This window comes from Cryptomeria japonica, chromosome 4 (genome assembly GCF_030272615.1).
Source record: "Cryptomeria japonica chromosome 4, Sugi_1.0, whole genome shotgun sequence".
Classification (NCBI taxonomy): domain Eukaryota; kingdom Viridiplantae; phylum Streptophyta; class Pinopsida; order Cupressales; family Cupressaceae; genus Cryptomeria; species Cryptomeria japonica.
Genome location: NC_081408.1, coordinates 443,437,737 through 443,461,694, shown reverse-complemented (window position 1 = coordinate 443,461,694; position 23,958 = coordinate 443,437,737).

The window sequence follows — 23,958 nt, the reverse complement described above, 5'->3', positions numbered from 1 at the left end:
GAACCTATGCTATTGACTGGAAGACCTCTGTACCAATCTCTTGCATCATCAACCAGGGATTGAACAAACAGTTTCATAATAACATCTTCATCTACTATCTCATAATCATTTATTAGATCCTCAAAAGATTTCAGATGTTCCTCAGCACTAATTGCATTGTTCCCAACAAATTTATGGAGTTTGTCTCTTAAATCAGTGGGAACATAATTTGGATATCCCGGGATTCCATCAAAAAACAATTGTCTATATTGTTCTAGATTGATTGGTCTTCTTTGAAAAGGGGTAATAGCACTATTATTTCCCATAATCATTTTAGCTTTTGGGATTGGAGATTGAGGTGCTTGGGTGTACTGTTTATTCACAGGTATTTGGCTTACTGAGGCAATATTAGCTTGTACTGCAGGTTGAGTATTAACCTGAGGAAAGGAAATGTGTTGGGGGTTAGGCTTGCTAAGATCTTCTGATGGGAATGTAATAGGGGGAGCCTTTAATTAATTAATCTTTCTTTTCACTTCCTGATTTGTTGCTTCTAACTCAGCCTTTTCCAATTCCATTTGGAGATCTTCCTTTTCTTTCCTCATCCTTTCCATTTCTCTCTCATGTGCTAAAAGCCTATGAGAGATCTCTTCTATAGTTTTAGATTCTATTCCATCATTCATCCATTTATGTTTTCCTTTATCTAGATTGGCTTTAGGAAGCTGGGAGTCATTAAAGACTTCCCTAGTTGGCTGGGCTACTGACTTACAAGCTTGTTTAGTTTTTGGGATTAGGATTTCTCTAATCACAGGGCCTTCCTCATCACTTTTTTCTTTCTCCTTAGCAAGTATTTCAAGATCAGCTATCTGTCTAAGAAGCCTATCCCTCTCCATCAATTTGCCTTTAACTTCCTTCTCCTTATTTGCCTCCTTTTGGGCTCTTAGGGATATTAAATGATGGACTCTTCTATTTAAATCTTCAATCTCTTGAGACACTTTATCCTCATCAGGGAAGTTTTCTTCAGAGTCTGATGCATTAACTTGATCTATATCAATTAGACTAATGTTCCCATCAATTGTCCTAGGAACAGAGTGCCTAATTACATTTGAGCTGGTTCTATCTTTTGCAGAAACACTAACATGAGATAGATCTTGATTTAAAATAGGTACATCATCAATATTTCCAAACAATCCCGAATGGAAACCTAAAATATCATGCTCTGAATCTCTAGAAGATGAATTAGACTTTGCATAAATAGGTCGATCAGGCATCTTACCGGTACTATTGTTTTTTTGCACCCAAGCAGCATTTGATGGCTCATGCAACATAGATCTCTTCTGGCCTCTCCGTGACTCTTCTGGCAGACCTTCTTGCAAGGTTTCACGAGGATGTTTCTTCATGAATGATCTTGTGTTAACCCTCCATGAATAGCATCAACAATGAAAGAGGCATAATCAAATGTAATTGCAAGAGAAGGATTCAAAATCTGAGCAATCATTAACAGGTAATGAGTTGGCATATTTGCTTCAGCATCTTCTCCCAAAACTTGGCAAAGTGCCCAATACATTCCTTTAGCCCTCAGGGTGAACATACTTAATGAAAAGGGCTCTTGTGTGTTGGCTTCTACAACTGTTAACCCTCCTATCTTCACAAAAAACTCCTTGAGAGGCCCATTCCTAAGATGACTCCTCTGTGCACCATAAATTTGGGCTAATGATGTGAAATTTATAGGTTCTAGAAAATTGGTGAACTCATTAAGCCCAAAAGCTTTCCTAAATTCTTCAGCATTAATCTCAACAAGGTTTTTCCCATTTATATCCCGAATGCTTCTTGTGACTGGATCATAATTGAGCGCAATTTGGGTCAACAGATCTATGTCCATAAATACCCCTGGGACTACCAGTTTCCCAACATCCAATTCCCAAATACTGTTTTGCGGGGCCAGAGAATTTCTCATTCCAAATCCAATCTTAAACAACCCCAACCCAGACAATCCAACCTATGGCTCTCTCAACCAGTTACCCTTGTCATATAGTCCTTCTCCTATCTTTAAACGGGGAGCCTTGGGCACTAATTCTTTTGCCTTTGATGTCTCATCAGTTGACAACGTCAACTGTTCTAAAAAAATATCACAGACACTCCTTTCTGAATAGTTAACTTTGCCAGAAAATTCTCTTTTAGGAGCCATTTAGAAAATGTAAGAAATGAATACCACTCGTAGACAATCCTGTAACAAATCAATTATCTTATCTAAAACACACCACACAGGAATTGCTACACAAGAATACGAGAAAACCTGTTTTTGACTTGAAGGAATTTGCTCTGCAACTGAACTGACTTGCTTTGTACCTGAAGAAAATAGCTCTGCATCCGCTCCTCTGCAAAATTATTTAAAAGATATCTTCACCCGGTTGATAGGAAATCAAATATTGTACTCAGGGCCTTAACTACAACATTGATTCCGCATGCTTCGGTCGTCCCTTCAAAATTGAATTCATACGAGAATTCATATTTTTCGCTCCAACGGGTCACAACATTCCTGCAAGTGTTTCATTTTGCTCTTTCACAACTTCGCGAAGCATAACTATCAGGCAGTTTGGTCCTATGAAATAGCGCCGACCGTCCGATCAAAAGAAACTTGATTGAGCGTTAGATTAACTAACAGATTTGGCTCTGCACTGGGTCTCGCTTCTCTATTGGCTATATGATACCACGTGGCACCCAACCATTGGCCTTGAAATTTCCTTCGCATTCGACTTAACGTTGGTCGTTTGTCTTTCTCTTATACCGCCAGTTCCACCTTGGCAGGCCCACAACTTTCTTCTTAGACCAAGTGTCGTCGGACACGTGGACGGCTCTCATTCACTCTCGCTATTTCATGGGGTATAAAGAACGAGCATCTTACCCTTGCGAAATAGCACGAGTCGTCAGATCATCTTTTAAATTGATCAGCATTTAACCATCTAAAAAGCCTTTCGGGAGGGGTGGGCCCACTGACTCATTGTGAACACCTGGCGTCCAGTCACCTTCGGAGCTGACTTGTCACTTTTTTTTTATACACCGAAAGAAAACCACGGGGCCCCAACAAACTCTTGACAGTTGTATCCTCCAGGTCCTCCATCATGACATGTGGACGGCTCTCATTCACTCTCGCTATTTGGCGGGGTATAAAGAATGAGCATCTTACCCTTGCGAAATAGCACGGACCGTCAGATCATCTTTTAAGTTGATCGGCATTTAACCGTCTGAAAAGGCTTCCGGGAGGGGTGGGCCCGCTGACTCACTGTGAACACATGGCATCCAGTCATCTTCAGAGCTGACTCGTCACTTTTTCATTTGCTGAAAGAAAGCCACTGGGCCTCAATTTATTCTTGACAGCGACAGCTGTACCCGCCAGGTCATCTTCTAACTGCGACCTGACTCACCTCTGGGGCCCGCCTTTTAGTCTTTAATCCTGACCCGCTGACTATTGTGACTTGTGCCACGTGCCACCATTTTACTCGCTATCATCAACCAGCTGGACCGTTTATGTGGCATGCCATGTCATTTTCGCAACTTTGCTGGTTTTAAATTACGCGCAACTTCGCCTAGCAAAATAACGCGAGCGGTGGATCCACCCGCGAGATGCGCACTAGTTACTAGGCCCGACAACTTTAGGAGAAAAACATATAAGGCATAAAGTTTTTGATTAATTAACATGACCGCCTAGGCAAACAACAAGGGGGAACACTTCCTATGACCCCATGACCCATTACTTAAGTGAATAAAGTAACGAAAGATTAGAAACCAGAGGGTTTAAAAAAAACACAAGAGGATCTAAAATCAAAAACCCTTAAACCCTTGAGGTCTAGAACAAAGCTGAAGCATTTGAAACTGCACCCTATTCAAAATTTCAACAAACCATAGCCAATCATGGGAAAAGAAAAGCCCATTTTTAATCAATGATAACAGTACCAACCAGTTTGTTGTCTTCCATGCCAAAGGTCTTCAATACCTCTTTGACATACTTGGACTGAGTGACAAAGATTCCATCTTTCATTTGTTGAATCTGTAGTCCAATGAAGAATGTAATCTCCCCTATAAGTGACATCTCAAATTCCTTTTTCATCTCATCTACAAAATCATGACTCATCTTATCATCTCCTCCAAAAATTATGTCATCAACAAATACCTCACAGATTAGAATCTAATCTTCTTCTGACTTCAGATAGACATTGCTATCTTCACTTGTTCTCTTAAATCCAATCTTCATAAGATGGGAGTGCAAGCATTCATACCATGTTCTAGGTGCCTGCTTTAGTCCATACAAGGCTTTATGTAGCCTACACACCATGTCACTGTCTTCTGATAGGGAAAACCCATTTGGTTGCTCTATATACACCTCCTCTTCTAGTATTCCATTCAGGAATACAGATTTTACATCCATTTGATATACTTTGAATCCCTTGAAGTCTGCATATGCAAGAAGCATATGAACTCCTTCCAATCTGGCTACTGGAGCAAAGGTTTCTCCATAGTCTTCTCCTTCTTCTTGAGCATATCCTTTACACACCAGTCTGGCTTTGTTTCTTACCACTATGCCATCTTCATTCAGCTTATTTCTGAAAACCCATTTGGTGCCTATGACATATTTATGCTTAGGTCTGGGTACCAAAGACCATGTACCCTTCTTTTATATCTGGTCAAGTTCCTCTTCCATTGCCTTGATCTAGTCTTCATCTTTATATGCCTCTTTGAATGTTTTAGGCTCAAATTCAGAGATCATGCAAGAGTTTTCTCTGACCTTTCTTCTTGTAAGAATTCCTGCATCCTTGTCTCCTATGATCTTCTTTGGATCATGATTCAGCTTTACATACCTATGAATGATTTTAGTTGTTGCCTATTGCTTTTCTTCTTCATCCTCATCTTCATCAGCATCGGCATCTACCGGTGTAGGAGCACTGTTATTGGTGCTCGGTTGTTTTGCAACCAATTCCCAAAAGGTTACTACCGGTTCCTCTCCTACTTTCTCACTGTCGGTTTCCTCATGTTTCTCAAAGGTTTCATCAACTCTAACATTGATACTTTCAACAATTCTTTGAGCCCTACTGTTGAAACACTTAAGAGCTTTACTTTTGGTGGAATATCCTAGGAATATTATTTCATCACATTTGGCATCAAACTTGCTCTGATGTTCACTCCTCTTGATATAACATTTGCTACCAAACACTCTAAAGTAGCTTACCACAAGTGTCTTACCGATCCAATACTCATAAGGAGTTTTATCCTTACCTTTCTTGACGAGTACCCTGTTCATAATGTAGATTGCAGTGCTCACCGCTTCTCTCCAAAAAGTGTGAGAAACTTTTCCTTGGATCAGCATTGTTCTGGCTGCTTCAACTATAGTCCGGTTGTTTCTCTCTAATAGGCCATTCTGTTGTGGAGTCTGAGGGGCAGAAAATTACCTCTTGATGTCATTCTCTTCATAGTACTTGTTGAATTCACCGAAAGTGAGTTCTCCTCCTTGATCGGTTCTTAGGAACTTAATCCTCTTACCACTTTCTTTTTCAACCAGTGCTCTAAAGGCTTTGAACTTTCCAAAGGATTCAGACTTGTCCTTCGAGAATGTGACCCACATCATTCTTGAGAAATCATCAGTAAGAATCATAAAATACATATCTCCCTACACACTCCTAGTTTTTATAGGACCACACGAATCCGTATGCACAAGATCAAGTAAATTATCTGCAGTGAAAGATTTACCTTTGAAGGTTGAGGAAGACATTTTCCCCAATTGACACTCTCTGCACAAAGGATTCTCCAATTTGTTCAACATAGGCAATTCTCTAACTACCTTGACCTTACTGGCCTTCACAATATTATCAAAGTTTACATGGCAGAGTCTCCTATGCCATATTCAGCTATCATCAAACTTAGGCATTAGACATGTACTCATATTTGCATTCAGCTGAAATAGGTTACCTTTGGTCTGCATACCGGTGGCCATCAGTTCACCATTCTTTCCTTTGATTTTGCACACTCCATCTTTTGAATTCCAGAGTGAGTCCATTATCATTCATCTAGGAAACACTCAAAAGGCTGTGTCTGAGACCTTCTACCCAATACACATTGTTAGCACTTCTTTTTCCATTCACAGAGATGGACCCTCTACCTTTTACCATACATGGTGCATCATTACCAAAACAAACCACACCACCATCATACTCTTCCAGAGATAGAAACTTACTCCAGTCACCAGTCATGTGGTGAGAACAACCACTGTCAATAATCCACTTATTGGAATTATCAAAGCGGGAGACAAGAGCCTTCTTGTCTAACACATCTTCCTTAACTGCTACAAACACAATGTCCTCACTTTCTTCATCTTTTGATTCCTCATCAGTGACAACTTCATCAGCTGCTACAAAATAGTTTCTCCTATTTTCTCCTTTGAACTTATTGAACTTCTCTAGTTTGTCCTTTTTATCACCATTAGGACAGTTACAGCAATGTGTCCTATCTTATTGCAAGAAAAGCATTTCAAAGGGAGCTTACCTCTATATTTACCAGTTCCCTTAGGAAGTCTCTTGGCAATAAGAGCTTCAAATTCCATCAGGAGCTCCTCATCATCCATTTCTCTGCTCTCTCTTGGTTCACCACTAGTACTAGCTTCTTTGCCCTTTCTAGATGGTGTAGCAAATGCTCTAAAGGCTGATTCAGTCTTCTGAATACTACCATCATAATTATTTAGCTCATAAGTTGTCAACTTAGCAATGATGGAGTCTAGAAATACCTTTGTCTTATCTATAGACCTCAACTCCTGAATAGCAGCAACCCTTATTGCATAGACCGGTAATAAGGATCTCAAGACTTTGTTAACAACAGTGGAATCATCTATTTTACCACCTGCACTCTTGATGTCTCCAACAACAGTTTTGATTCTTATTCCATATTATTGAATGGTCTCTCCTTCAACCATCTACGTGTCTTAAAACTTTCCCCTAAGGCTCTCTTCCTTAGCTTGTTTCACATGCTCATCACCACGATAGATATTCTCAAGAGCGTCCCATACTTCTTTGGGCTTGTCTTTATCCTAAACATCAATAAACTCAATGTCAGATAGACTCCTGATTAGGGCTTCCATGACTTGCCTATTCTCCTGAATCTCTCTCTTTTGATCATAGGTGAGAGTACCAGTAGGGATAACATAAGCATTCTCAACATAGCTCTAGTGATGAGCACCCATGCTTTTGATGTATATCTTCATTCTGTCCTTCCATATTTTAAAGTTGTCTTTGTTGAACTTTGGATCTTCCCTCTTCATCATTAGAGTAGGATCTTTTCCTCAAGTGGTTGAGCTTACAACAAAGAGGACCTAGAAGATGCTTTGATACCAATTGATGAATAAATGATGAACAGTTAGTACCAAACTGGTACTGAGAGGGGGGTGAATTAGTATAGACAAAAACACTATCCCTGAGCCGGTTCAACTGCAAACACTGCACTTGATTGGCAAGCAATAACACCAGTCTAAATTAGATTACTACTTGTAAAACACTGTGAGAATGTGAAAGACATAAACCAATAACCCTTAGCTTTCCATACAATCTAATACCTCATTTCCACTTCACCCTTATGCAAAAACAAGTAATCTATCATAAAAAATATAATGATTGTTGGTTCAACATATTTTACCAGTTCGACATAAAACACTAAACCATCACATGAAAGGCATCACACATGACATACTGATTTTTCACGTGGAAACCCAATAGGGAAAAACCACGGTGGGGATAAATACCCACAAGCTGTTCTGAACTCTTTTGAAGTTCTCTTTGTTAGGAGCCTAGTCTGGTTAGAGACTTTTACAATAGGTTCTGCTAGGAACCGATCCGGTTAGGGATCACCCAGTTAAGGGATGTCTAAATACCCAGTTAAAGGTTAGAACCCTGTTAAAGGTTACCTCGCAAGAGGATTTGAAGAACTCATTGAATTGAGTCACCCTGTTAAAGGATTTACACAAAAGTCTATTAAAGCTACCCAGTTAAGGGATTTTCTAACTGCTGAAATGGTAATAAGTCTACAGGTAATACATTGATCTGATAACAACACTCAATGCCAAGGAAGATCCACTTTAGCTCCTTTTCTTCTGCAATCACACTCTGCGGGTATCAACACACTTCTCCGGTCGGGCAAGAATCAAGTATCACTCACTGGGATACACACATAACATTTGCCAACAACCTCAAAATGAAAAACATCATTGACCTTATTGGAAATAGATAGGTCGATAGCATAAACCCTAAACCCTAAGCATTTAGGTTTTACAATCCAGTCAGTTCAATCTTGATCGTTAATCACACTGCATCAAATACAACAATCTTGAACAGATCTCTAGACGTTCTCCAATTTTCATTCTTTGTCGCTTCAGGAAGCTGATAACTCATCATTTGCTCTCCATCATTTTATAGAGACTTCACACATTCCCAAGGTAGATAGGATCAATCTCCATGCAAGATCCTCAAGGAAATCCTTCATGTGCACAAGGCTATCGTGGCAACACTTATCTGGTCTTCATTACAATGCTAACTCATCACAAGATGTCACCAGTTGAATCACACAATCTTGGAATGCATCAACCGGAAACCCTGAAGGTGAGACTACCAACCGGTAGTTATGCCAAATGAAATCTCGATACAAAACTTCCATTTACTGGTTCTCATTCCAACATACCGGTTCACCTTGAACAAACATACCACTTCAATTTTTCACAAATACCGGTTTACATCATCATATTGGTTCTCTTGCCAGTTTGCTTACTACAACATACCGGTTCATACTTCAGCATAGTGACTTCAATGACAACATACAATATCATCATGTCATCATGCTCTACACATATGCCAACAAATATCTTTATCAGTCTAAGTAATCTACAAACATAAGAAAAATTTCATCTCACCAATCATAGACATTTCAAATTCATTCTTCATATCATTACCAAATTTTATGCATAGACCTTATTCTCCTCCAAAAATGATATCATCCACAAAGACTTTAATAATATGTATGTCATCATGCTCAATTTTATAATATAAGTTACTATCAGCATTACCTTTACTAAAACCAAGCTTTGAAAGATGCTTATCCAATCTAGCATACCATGCTCTAGGGGCTTATTTTAGTCCATATAAAGCTTTCTTCAATATGCAAACCATGTCCTTGTCTTCTGATAAAGAAAATCCATCAAGTTGTTCAATTTAAACTTCCTCTTCAAGATCTCCATTAATAAAGGCACATTTAACATCTATCTGATGTACATTGTAGTTCTTATGTGCAACATAATCAAGAAAAAGTCTTACCACCTCAATTGTAGCAACCAAGGCATAAGTTTCCCCATAATCAATTCCGTCTTCCTATGAATAACCTTTGCAAACCAATCTAGCCTTGTTCCTTACCACTTGACCTTCCTTATTCAATTTGTTCTTGAAAACCCATTTAGTGTCAATTATGTTCTTGTCTTTAGGTCTAGGTACTAGTTCCCATGTCTTATTCTTTTCAATCTGATCCAATTCCTCTTCCATTGATTTTATCCAATGTTCATCCTTGCTTGCTTCAATAAATTGTTTCAGTTCAATTTCAGAAATTAAACATACCGCTTTAGCAGCTAACCTTCTCCTAGTCATCACACCTTTCCTTTTATCTCCAATAATTTGATCTCCAAAATGATTTAGCTTTACATACCTAGGAGTCCTTGAATTTTCTTGATTTGCTAACTCATTTTGTTGTTCCTTTGTCACTGTTGAATTTTTTGATGCTACCAGAGTCATTGGTTCACTTTTCTGAATTGATTCTTGCATTACCAGTTCAGGTCTGATAAATTCATCTTCCAGTCCATAATCATATGCTCTGATTTGATTACTACCAGGTGTTGGTATTTTGGTATGGTTTTGTCATTGATGTCAACACCTACTAAAACACTAGCACTTTGGAGATCCAGCAGCATTCACCGACAAGCAAGTAACTATTGCACAGTTACTGGTATAATGTTCACCGGCAGGATATAATAATCACGGGCACTTGAAATGATATGGAAGACACTTGGTAATGTTGAATACATTGTGTGGACACTTTGTTTTGAAGAATTAATCAATGGTATATTCATATTTACATATTTGTTGTTATCGGCAAATAGGTCCAGGGTTACCTAGGGTTACACCAGCAGGTTTATCTTTTCTAGATCAGCATGGCACACTATAGAGATGATTTATTATTGTTTTAAATGCATTAAGCCGACATGTTTAATCGGTTATTGCATCGGATATTATATTATTTACAAAAGATTTTATTGTAATATCTTGCAGAGCCGACCTACTAAAATTGGTCTTAGGTTATGGTATAAATGTAAGATCTTATTTGTAAGATCGAATGTGGAATGCGAAAAAAGGATTGTGAGAAGGTATATGCATGATGAAGCAGAGGTATACACAAAGACATCAATTTAAGGTGAAGCTAGGTTTTTGTAGAAGCATATCAGCATTACACTGGTATTGAATCCAGCATATGAAGATGCTATTTTCTGCAGCACATTCTTATTAGATTTAACCATCCAACTATAGTCAGTGTGACTCTCATTGTGTGATTGAACAGTAAGCTCTATGGTGTTGGCCTTTCTACATGTGCAAACCCCATTTATGTACACTTACTATCTACAGTAGTATCATCTGATTGTGGTTAAGGTTTCCCACCGTGGTTTTTCTCCTTACAGGGTTTCCACGTACAAATATTGGTGTTATGTATTGTGGATGACTTTATGTTTGTGTTTCATGCATTAATCTTTACCGGTATAACAATTTACTGTTAACACTGTCTGCCAGCATACTTAAATGGTTTACCAGTATTAAGCATTAAATTGGTTTAATGGTTTTTAATTTGAATTTATTAGACAATTGATTCACCCCCCCCACCCCCCTCTCAGTTGTCTCTGGGACCTAACAATTAGTATCAGAGCCTAGTCCTCTTTTTGCAGAAGTTTAACAACTTGAGGAGATCCAATGACTACTAATTATTTCAGGAAGGATAGTCCTAAACTTGATGGAACCAACAATGGGATATGGAAGATCAGAATGGAGACACATCTAAATTGTATTGGTAAGGACATCTGGAAAGTTACAAAGAATGGTTATATTACTGTTGTAGCTGGTCAGACTACTCCAACTAACTTAGCTAAAGATGAGAAGAATGATTGCAAAGCAAGAGAAGCACTTTTAAGTGCTTTATCAGATCAACAAATCATGGGATTATCATATAGGTCTACTGCTAAAGCTATTTGGGATCATTTGGAAACACTGAATGAAGGAGATTCCACAGTCAAGATTGCAAAACTTGAAAGCTTCTGAGTCAGGTATGAACATCTGAAAATGGAAGAAGATGAAAGGATTTCTGCTTTTATGGAAAGAGTAAATGAAATTGTTTTGCGTATTAAATTTTATGGAGGAACCTTGAGTGAGGATGAAATTGTTTCAAAAACCTTAAGAGGCTTGCCACTGGCATATAAAATGAAGGTTGCTGCTATAAATGAGTTGAGAACAATGCCTAATATATCTGTAACTAGGGATACATTGATTGGAAAACTTTCAGCTTTTGAAATTGAGGAATTTGGTCCTAATGCTAATATAAAGACAGATTTGGCCTTTAAAGCATCAACATCATCTGCTCCATCATTTGACAAATCAGATTGGAAAGCCTTTTATGCAAGAGAACTTGAAGAAACTAGAAAGGAGAATGAAAAGCTTGAAGAACTTGAAGCACTATTTGCAAGGAAAATGCCAAAAGGTCCAGTTAGAAGCAAGTATGAAGATAAAGCACCCTTTAAATGTTTTAACTGCAATAAGATTGGTCATATGGCTTCGAGATGCCCTGATAGACATGCTAGACTAAGAGAAAAAGCTAGAAGAACATACAAGCCTAATCCTGAATATCAGAGATACAGATTTAAGAAGAACAAAGACAAATCTTGTTACATTGTTGATGGTGGTGTGACTGATGATTCTGATGACGATCCAGCAGACAATGGATGGGTTTATGTTGCTATAACAGAAGATCAACCGGAACCTACTACTCAACCGGTAGAACAAGCCCTGGTAGCTAAAGTTGAAGTAAAGGATGAATGGATCATTGACTCAGGATGCTCACATCATATGATAGGAGACAAAGGTAAATTCTTGAACTTTCAAGAATACAATGGAGGTTTAGTAAGATTTGGAGATGACAAAGCCTGTTCAATCAAAGATAAGGGTACAATATCTCTTGATGGTAAGCATAACATTGACAATGTCTATTGTGTTGAAGGATTAAAGCATAATCTTTTAAGTGTTGGTCAATTGGTTGAGAAGGGATTTTAGTTACAATTTAAGAATGGAAAATGTAAAATCATGAATAGAACTAGTTTAGAGATTGCAATCGGTAATCAGAATAGAGGTAATATCTTTCATTTGAATAACAATGAAAAGGCATGCTTGATTGCACATATAGATGAAAGTTGGTTATGGCATAAGAGACTATGTCATGTAAACTTTGATTGTATGGTAAAGATCAGTACTTCTAAGGCAGTTAGAGATCTACCCAAAATTGTGAAACCTCATAATACAATATGTAAGGAATGTCAATTTGGAAAACAAGTTAGAGCTAGTTTCAAAAGTATTCTAGAAAAATCCAATAATGCTCTTGATTTGATTCACACTGATTTATGTGGTCCAGCTAGAACTAAAAGCTTACAAGGTGATAGATATTTCATGCTAATTATTGATGATTATTCTAGAATGTGTTGGGTTACTTTTCTCAGCGAAAAATCAGAAGGACTTGGAAAGTTCAAATTGTTCAAAGAAATGGTTCAAAATGAAACCGGTAAGAAAATCAAATGTTTAAGATCAGATCAAGGAGGAGAATTCACATGTAAGGACTTTAATACATTCTGTGAAGTGAATGGAATCAGAAGACAACTATCAACACCTCAGACACCACAGCAGAATGGAGTTGTTGAAAGCAAAAATAGAACTATCTTAGATGCAGCAAGAAGTATGTTATTTGAAGCAAATTTACCACATGTGTATTGGAGAGAAGCAGTCAGCACAGCCATCTATACATTCAACAAAGATCACATCAAAGGTGAAACTGGTAACACCCCTCATGAACTATGGTTTGGTAATACTCCTACTCTTAACTATTTCAGAATTTTTGGAAGTAAATTTTATATTAGAAGAGATGAGTATATTGGAAAATTTGATCCTAGAAGTGATGAAGGGATATTTCTTGGTTATTCATCTAAGAGCAAGGCATATAGATGTTTTAATAAGAGATTGCAGAAAATTGTTGAGAGTACAAATGTAAAGATTGATGAACAATTCAGAGGAACTTCAAGGTATATAGACTATGAACTGACAACAGAAGTTGTGACAAATGAACCTACACTAAATCCACTAGTACAGAATGAAGATCCAGTTACCCCGGTACCATCAGATAATTCCATAGTAATTGAAGAACAACAGCAAACTAAGACACCCCGGTATGTAAGATTGAATCATTCTGAAGATCAGATAATTGGAAACAAATTTAAAGGAGTTATAACAAGAGGAAGATTGGCAAATGAAGAGGTATGTCTTATTTCTCAAATTGAACCATCATCTGTTAATGAGGCATGTGAAGATAAATTATGGATTAAAGCTATGAAAGAAGAATTAGGACAAATTGAGAAAAATAATACTTGGACATTAGTTCCCCGGCCCAAAAATAAAAATGTAATTGGAACCAAATGGGTATTTAGAAATAAACTTAATGAAGATGGTAAGGTTGTCAGAAATAAAGCAAGATTCGTGTGTAATGGATATACTCAGAAAGAAGGAGTTGATTACAATGAAACCTTTGCACCGGTAGCTAGAATTGAGGCAGTCAGATTATTCTTGGCCTTTGCAGCTCACAAGAACTACAAAGTTTATCAAATGGATATTAAATGTGCATTCTTGAATGGAGATCTTGAAGAGGAAGTCTACATTGAACAACCTGATGGATTTTCTTTGACAGATGACAATGATATGGTTTGTAGATTAAGAAAAGCTCTATACCCAAGAGCTTGGTATGCAAGGTTGGATAAGTATCTTTTAAGGATTGGTTTTACTAAAGGAAATGCAGACAACAATTTATATTACAAAATAACTAATGATGACATCTTGATTATAGAAGTATTCGTTGATGATATAATCTTTGGAGGAGAAGATGGATTATGTAACGAATTTTCTATTAAAATGTAGCAAGAATTTGAAATGTCTATGACTGGAGAAATAAAATTCTTTTTAGGATTGCAGATTTCACAAACTAACAAAGGTATATTTTTGAGTCAATCCAAGTACCTGAAAGAGTTACTAAAGAAATTTGGGATGGAGAACTCTAAACCGGTAAGCACACCTATGACTACAAATAACAAATTATCTCAAAGGGATGAATCTACACCTGTTAATCCAACTAGATACAAATTTATGATAGGAAGTTTACTGTATTTGACACAAACCAAGCCTGATATTATGAATGCAGTATGTATTGTTTCAATATTTCAAAGTAATCCTAAGGAAAATCATGAATCAACAGTAAAAAAGATTTTTCGGTACTTACAAGGCACTGCAAATCTTGGATTATGGTATCCTAGAGATGAAAATTTTGATCTATGTGCATACTCAGATGCAAATTGGGCAGGAGATGTGGATGATAGGAAAAGCAACACCGGTGGAGAATTCTTTCTTGGAAAGAGATTAGTTTCTTGGTTGAGTAAGAAACAGAATTGTACATCTTTATCAACAGCAGAATCAGAATATGTTGCAGCAGCAGCTAACTGTACACAGGTACTATGGCTTAAGAAAATGGTGAAAGAAAAAGATAAAATGCAAGTACCTATTACTATATATTGTGATAACACTACAGCAATTGATATATGTAAGAATCCAATATTACACTCTAAAACAAAACATGTTTCTATCAAACTGAATTTTCTAAGGGAAAAAGTTGAACATAAGGAGATAAAACCGGTTTATGTGAATACTAAAGAACAACTTGCAGATATTTTCACAAAACCTTTGCCTAAGGAGACTTTTGAATATCTCAGAGATCATCTTGGAGTCATACCACCACTAGTAGAGACTTAGACAGTTGATGATTGTCATCAACCGGCAGAATTAAAAGACAAATCTTTTACTCTGGTCCTTGATGAGGAAGCTACTTCTCAGGGGGAGTAGTTGGTATATTGAATTGATTGGTATTTTGTATATGAACTTAGTTTTGTTGCAAATTTGGCATTTGATGTCAAAGGGGGAGAGATATCTATGGAAAAACATAGTATCTTTTGGACAGATTGGTATGGAAACTTTGGATAACACATGTTGCTCCTAGGGGCAGTGAGCTCTAGGCGCTTGGCCTTTCTGCATGTGCAAACCCCATTTGTATACACATACTATCTACATTAGTGTCATTTGATTGTGGGTAAGGTTTCCCATCATGGTTTTTCCCCTTATAGGGTTTCCACGTACAAATATTGGTATTGTGTTGTGGATGTTATTGTCTTTCTGTTTCATGCATTAATCTTTACCGGTACTACAATTAAATGATAAATTATCTACCGGTATAAAGTTTGGTTTATCGGTATTAAGCATTAAGGTTGGTTAAGCTGTTTTTGGTTTTAATTTATTAGACAGCTGATTCACCCCCCCCCCTCTCAGTTGTCTCCAGGACCTAACAATTGGTATCAGAGCCTAGTCCTCTTTTTGCAGAAGTTTAACAGCTTGAGGAGATCTAATGTCTACTAACTATTTCAGGAAGGACAGTCATAAACTTGATGGAACCAACTATGGCATATGGAAGATCATAATGGAGACACATCTAAATTGAATTGGAAAGGGCATATGGGATGTTACAAAGAATGGCTATATTGCTCCTACTCAAAGTCAGCCTAATCCACCTACCTTAGGAAAAGATGAGGAAAATGATTTCAAAGCAAGAGAAGCACTTTTGAGCACATTATCAGATCAGCAAATCATGGGATTATCAGATAGGTTTACTGCTAAAGCTATTTGGGATCATTTTGAATGAAGGAGATTCCACAGTCAAAATTGCAAAACTTGAAAGCTTCCGAGTCAGGTATGAAAATTTGAAAATGGAAGAAGATGAAAGGATTTCTGCTTTTATGGAAAGAGTAAATGAAATTGTTTTGGGTATTAAATGTTGTGGAGGAACCTTAAGTGAAGATGAAATTGTTTCAAAAATTTTAAGAGGATTTCCACCTGCATATAAAATGAAAGTTACTGCTATAAATCAGTTGAGAACAATGCCTAATACATCAGTAACTAGGGATACATTGATTGGAAAACTTTCAGCTTTTGAAATTAAGGAATTTGGTCATGTTGCTACTATAAAGATAGATTTAGCTTTTAAGGCATCAACATCATTTGCACCATCATTTGACAAATCTAATTGGAAAGCCTTTTATGCAAGACAACTTGAATAAAGCGGGAGAGAAAATGAAGAACTTGAAGAACTTGAAGCACTATTTGCAAAGAAAATGCCTAAAGGTCCAGTTGGAAGTAAGTATGAAGGTAAAGCACCCTTTAAATGCTTTAACTGTAATAAGATTGGTCATATGGCTTCAAGATGCCCTAATAGACATGCTAGACTAAGAGAAGAAGCTATAAGAACATACAAGCCTAACCCTGAATATCAAAGATACAGATTTAAGAAGAATAAAGATAAATCTTGTTATCTTGCTGATGAAGGAGTCACTGATGATTCTGATGAGGATCCGGTAGACAATGGATGGGTTTTTGTTGCTATAATAGAAGATCAACCGGCACCTACTGTTCAACCGGTAGAGCAGGCCCTGGCAGCTAAATTTGAAGTTAAGGATGAATGGATCATTGATTCAGGATGTTCACATCATATGACTAGTGATAAAGGTAAATTCTTAAACTTTCAGGACTATAATGGAGGTCTGGTAAGATTTGGAGATGATAAAGCTTGTTTGATTAAAGGAAAAGGTACTATATCTCTTGATGGTAAGCATAATACTGACAATGTTTACTATGTAGAAGGTTTAAAGCATAATCTTTTGAGTGTTGGTCAATTAGTTGAAAAAGGATTTCAGTTACAATTCAAGAATGGAAAATGCAAAAATATGAACAGAACTGGTTTGGAAATTGCAACCGGTAATCAAACTAGAGGTAATATCTTTCATTTAAATAACAATGAAAAGGCATGCTTGATTGCACATATTGATGAAAGTTGGCTATGGCATAAGAGACTCTGTCATGTAAATTTTGATTGCATGGTAAAAATCAGTACTACTAAGGCAATTAGAGACTTACCTAAGATTGTCAAACCTCACAATCCGGTATGTAAGGAATGTCAATTTGGAAAACAAGTTAGAGCATCTTTTAAAAGTATTCCATAAAAATCCAATAGTGCTCTTGACTTAATTCACACTATTTTATGTGGTCCAACTAGAACTAAAAGCTTACAAGGTGATAGATATTTCATGATAATCATTGATGACTATTCTACAATGTGTTGGGTTACTTTTCTCAGAGAAAAATCAGTAGCACTTGGAAAATTCAAACTATTCAAGGCAATGGTAGAAAATGACACCGGTAAGAAAATCAAATGTCTGATATCAGATCAAGGAGGTGAATTCACATCTAAGGAATTTAATGCATTCTGTGAAGTGAATGGAATCAGAAGACAGTTATCAGCACCCCGGACACCACAGCAGAATGGAGTTGTAGAAAGGAAAAATAGAACTATCTTGGATGCAGCCAGAAGTATGTTATTAGAAGCAAATATACCACATGTATATTGGAGAGAAGCAGTAAGCACAGTGGTATATACATTCAACAAATTTCACATCAAAGGTGAAACCGGTAAGAACCCTCATGAACTATGGTTTGTTATTACTCCTACTCTTAAATATTTCAGAATATTTGGAAGTAAATGCTATATTAGAAGAGATGAGTATATTGGCAAATTTTATCCTAGAAGTGATGAAGGAATATTTCTTGGTTATTCATCTACGAGCAAAGCATATAGATGTTTTAACAAGAGATTGCAAAAAATTGTTGAGAGTACAAATGTGAAGATTAATGAACAATTTAGAGGAACTTCAAGGTATATAGACTCTAAACTGGAAACAGAGATACTGACAAATGAACCTACATTGAACCCACTGGTACAAAATGAAGATCTAGTTACCTTGGTATCATCTGAAAATTCCATTGTAACTAAGGAACAGCAGCAAACGAAGACACCCCGATATGTAAGACTGAATCATTCAGAAAATCAAATAATTGGGAACAAGTATCAAGGAGTTATTACATGAGGAAGATTGAAAAATAAAGAGGTATGTCTTATTTCTCAAATTGAACCATCATCAATTAATGAGGCATGTGAAGACAAACACTGGATTAAATCTATGGAAGAGGAACTAGAACAAATTGAGAAGAATAACACATGGACATTAGTTCCCCGGCCTAAAGACAAAAATGTGATTGGAACAAAATGGGTATTCAGAAACAAACTTAATGAAGATAGTAAGGTAATCAGAAATAAAGCAAGACTAGTGTCTAAGGGATATTCTCATAAAGAAGGAATTGATTATAATGAAACCTTTGCATCGGTAGCTAGAATTGAGGCAGCCAGATTATTCTTGGCTTTTGCAGCACACAAGAAATACAAAGTCTATCAAATGGATATTAAATGTGCATTTTTGAATGGAGATCTTGAAGAAGAAGTTTAGATTGAGCAACCTGATGGATTTTCTTTAACAGATAACAAAGATATGGTTTGCAGGTTAAGGAAAGCTTTGTATGGGTTGAAGCAAGCTCCAAGAGCTTGGTATGCTAGATTGAATAAATATCTTTTGAAGTTTGGATTTTCTAAAGGTAATGTTGATAACAACTTATACTATAAAGTGACTAATGATGACATCTTGGTTATAGAATTTTTTGTTGATGATATAATCTTTGGAGGAGAAGATGGATTATGTAAAGACTTTTCTATTGAAATGCAGCATGAATTTGAAATGTCTATGATTGGAGAGATAAAATTCTTTTTAGAATTGCAGATTTCACATACTGATAAAGGTATATTCTTGAATCAATCCAAGTACTTGAAGGAGTTACTAAAGAAATTTGGAATGGAGAACTCTAAACCGGTAAGCACACCTATGACTACAAATGACAAATTATCACTAAGGGATGAATCTACACCTGTTAATCCAACTAGGTACAAATCTATGATAGGAGGTTTACTATATTTGACACAAACAAGACCTGATATTATGAATACAGTATGTATTGTTTCAAGATTTCAGAGTAATCTTAGAGAAAATCATGAATCAACAATAAAAAGGATTTTCCGGTACTTACAAGGCACTACAAATCTTGGTTTATGGTATCCTAGAGATGAAAAGTTGGAATTATGTGCATACACAGAGGCAAATTGGGCATGAGATATGGATGATAGAAAAAGCACCACCGGCGGAGCATTTTTTCTTGGAAGCAAATTAATTTATTGGTTGAATAAGAAATAAAGTTTGACATCTTTATCAACAACATAATCAAAATATGTTGCAACAGCAACTAACTGTACACAGGTATTATGGCTTAAGCAAATGTTGAAGGACATAAAGGTAAAATGCAAGGAACCTATAACTATCTATTGTGATAACACTGCAGCAATTGATATATCTAAGAATCCGGTACTACATTCTAAAACTAAACATGTTTCTGTCAAACTGAATTTTTTGAAAGAGAATGTTGAAGCAAAAGAAGTAAAACTGGTTTATGTGAATACTAAAGAGCAGATTGGAGATATTTTCACTAAGCCTTTGCCTAAGGAGACTTTTGAATATCTTAGAGATCAGCTTGGGATCATACCTCCACCGATAGAGACTTAGACAGTTGATGTTTGTCATCAACCGACAGAAATTAATAGAGAAATCTTTTACTCCGCCTTTGATGAGGAGAGCTACTTCTCAGGGGGAGTAGTTGGTATACTGAATTGGTTGGTATTTTGTATTTGAACCTGGCTTTTGTGTTGGCTTTGGCATTTGATGTCAAAGGGGGAGAGATTGATATGGAAAAACACAAGGAAAACACATGTTACTCTCAGGGGGAGAGATTGTTACTTTGGGAGAAATTGATTACTCTCTGTATTTGAATTTTGGTTTCTGGTTATGATCTCTTTTGGGAGATTGTTGGTTTTTAGTATTTGGTATTTCTGTTTTGGCACTTTGATGGTTTTTCCATCTTGTGTTGCCATCAATGCCAAAGGGGGAGATTGTTGGTATTTTGGTTATGTTGATATGGTTTTTTCATTGATGTCAACACCTTTAACACTTATCAACTCTGGCACTTTGGAGAATTGGCAATGTTCACCGGCAAGCAAGTGACTTATGCACAGTCACCGGTATCTGGTACATCGGCAGGATATATTGTTCACCGGCACTTGGAATGACATGGAAAACACTTGGTTATGTTGAAGGCATCGTTTGGACACTTTGTCTTGGAGATTTGTTCATTGGCATATTCGTATTTGCATATTTGTTGTTACCTACAAATAGGTCCAAAATAAGCACTGGCAGGCTTATCTATTCCAGATCAGCACGACATGCTTTAGAGATGATTTTTTTGTTATTGTAAATGCATTAAGCCAACATGTTGAATTGGATATTGCATCGGTTATTGATTTACATGTAATTGATTTTATTGTAATATCTCTTAGAGCCGACCTACTAAAATTGGTCTTAGGTTATGGTATATATGTAAGATCTTATTTGTAAGATCGATATGTGATTGGGAAAAGGAATTATAAGAAGGTATATGCGAGATTAAGGAGAGCTATACACGCAAACATTATTTGAAGGTGAAGCAAGGTTTTTGTGAAGGCATATCAGAACTACACTGGTACTGAATCCAGCATATGAAGATGTTATTTTGAGCAGTACATCATTATTGGATTTAACCATCCAATTGTAGTCAATGTGACTCCTATTTGTGTTTGAGCAGTGAGCTCTAGGCGCTTGGCCTTTCTGTATGTGCAAACCTCATTTGTATACACATACTATCTGTAGTAGTATCATCTGATTGTGGGTAAGGTTTCCCATCGTGGTTTTTCCCCTTACAGGTTTTCCACGTACAAATATTGGTGTTGTGTGTTTTGGATGTTATTGTCTTTTTGTTTCATGCATTAATCTTTACCGGTATTGCAATTAACTGATAAATTATCTACCGGTATAAAGTTTGGTTTACCAGTATTAAGCATTAAGGTTGGTTAAGTTGTTTTTGGTTTGAATTTATTAGACAACTGATTCACCCCCCCCTCTCTGTTGTCTCTGGGACCTAACAATAGGAAGACTACCCCTTTAACCCCTTTGCTCCCTTTTCCCCTCAATTTCATGACACCATTTAAATCCTAATCTAAGCTGGAAGGGGAGGAGGGGATAACCTTTTACTACATATAATATCTCTTCTCGTTGTCCCTCGACATATTTCTTATGCTTCTGATAAACTCACAACACTATTTAAACTCTTGGGTATGATTTGACAAAAAATTATTCAACTTCTCCCTAGCAGAGTCTCCAACCTCTTGGTTCCCAGATATATAGATTCCCCAAACCCTAAAAAATAGCCACTTTTTTATTCTCATGTTAAAGGTTGGATTTGGCCAACGAATAAGATTCAGTCGGAAGACTAAAATCTCTTGCACTTTTGGCTCTGCCAAACCAAGGTGGGTCTCCCTTACCTAATCCTAAATGATCTACTTCATTCTATGCTTTGACATTGTAAATTACAACAGATATTTCCCAATGAAATTATACCAAGGAAGGTCTACAAATATTGAATCTAGCTGAAATCTTGGTATGTTAGTAGTCACTTAGCATTTGGGAATATCTCCTACTCTAAAAATAACTCCTATAACAAAAATTAAAAGAAAATTTAAGATTTTGAAGTGATTCTGAAAAAATGGGCATAAAATCCCATAACTAGTGCCTTCCATAGGGCAGCGGAGTCAACCTAAAACAAGCAAGTGTTCTACCCAAATAGATTTAAACCTAAACCAGTGAGTTTATTATATTAATTTACTACATTAATATACTCTATTCTAGTTTTGTTATAGCCATTCTTGTTAATCCTTCACATACACAACACAATTTCTTTGACTTGTTAAAAGTAGTTTAATCTCTTCCTTAAAGAGAAGCAGAAAACAAGAAAAGAACTACTAAACATTTGTAGAGACAACACAAAATATCCTTGATCATTTATTCCATAAAATAGTGTTTATACATGTAGGAGACAGCTGCACAAAACACATAACATTTCTACACTCTGGTAAAGAACTATTTAACATAGTAAAACACTCACAAACTAAAATCTCATCCTACATACTCTAATTCTGGACCTATACATGGAATCCTCGCTTCCAAAAAATTACATTAGAACCCCTTAAAATAAAGAGAGAAGAAGAATAAAAAGGAGTGAAGCCCTAAAATGAATCTAAAAGTGACACATGGCATTCATCTCTGTTGTTGATTTTCAAATTTGAATCCACCTCTTTTTCTCTCTGCAACCTTCCTTTGATCCAAATTCTTTCACCTGCAAATTGAATCTACTTGTGACACCTATCAATCTGAAAAGTTACAGCATTCTCCCACTTCCTTTCATTTGTCTCAGTCAAAAAAATTTGTCATTTTCTTCATTTGCCTCTCTTTTATGTGCAACACATAACTTTGTCTTCATATACACATTCTTAGCCCTTTGCATTTCCTATGAAAATTATCCTCATTTGATAAAGAGAAACTTTTTTGTTTCTCCTCACCCTTTATATAAAGATATTTCACTTGCCATTTATAGATAATAGAAAATTTGTCTCTCTTGCATCTTGGCCTTGACATGGAAATGTTTTCATTATGACAAGTATTTTGTTTGTTCTGATTAATTTAGAAAAATAGGTTTTCAGGACCTGAAACCTTTAACATAGGAGATTAAGATAAGACGTCTAAAAGTCTAGAGCTTATAAAACGCTTACAAAACGACTGGCAAAAAAGCCAGCAAACCAAAAAGACAGCTAAAGATAGAAACAACATAGAAACTCAGAAAGCACTCCACAGCTATAGTCTTCAAAAGGTCCTTCGCCTTTTTCACCAACTGGTCATAGGTGGCCCCAACATCTTTGAGATTATCCAAATCCTTGTTAGGTTTCTTTTCTTTCTTTTTTCCTCTGGTTCTAGTTCTGGGTCCTTGAGCGTCTCATGTGCCTTCAGTGTCAGGGTCAATATCCAGGGTCTCCTTCTCCTCGTCCAATTTGCTGATGAGAGTATTAGTGTTGCTAGCAGAAATCTTCAGGTTGCTTAAACTCTGTTCTACAGTATTCTTGAGGCAATCCTCAATTTTGTTGACTTTACTAGCAGTGTCCAAAATAGTTTGATCATTAGCGTCAGCAAGAGTTTTCCTTTCCAGCAGGTCTTTCTCTATTTTCTCAAATCTGGGGTTGAAGGAGTCTCTTATGTTTTTAGCTTTTGCAATGGTATTTTTCAGGTCCTTAATGTAATCAGCCATAGTCTTCCCTTCCCCAGTGTTGATAGTTTCTAGAATCTGAATTCTATGGCTGAGCTTTTTGTTGTCATCCACAACTTTATTCCTTTTTTGGAGTGTCACAATCAGTAGCTGTGTCTTCAACCCTAAGAGCCTCGCCAGTGGTCACCTGCTCCAAGTTCTATTTGGCTTTTGAAGTCCTTTCCTGCTTATAAACCTCCAGCTCCTTCACATTCTCCTCCTTCCTCTTATGCTTGTTTCTAGTATGAGCGTAAACTTTAGTTTTCTTTTTCAGAGAACTCTGATGTTTCTCCTTCTCTGAGTCTTCAGAGACCTCCTCCTCCGAGGAAGAGCTAATCTAGAGGATTCTGCCTTTAGGTTT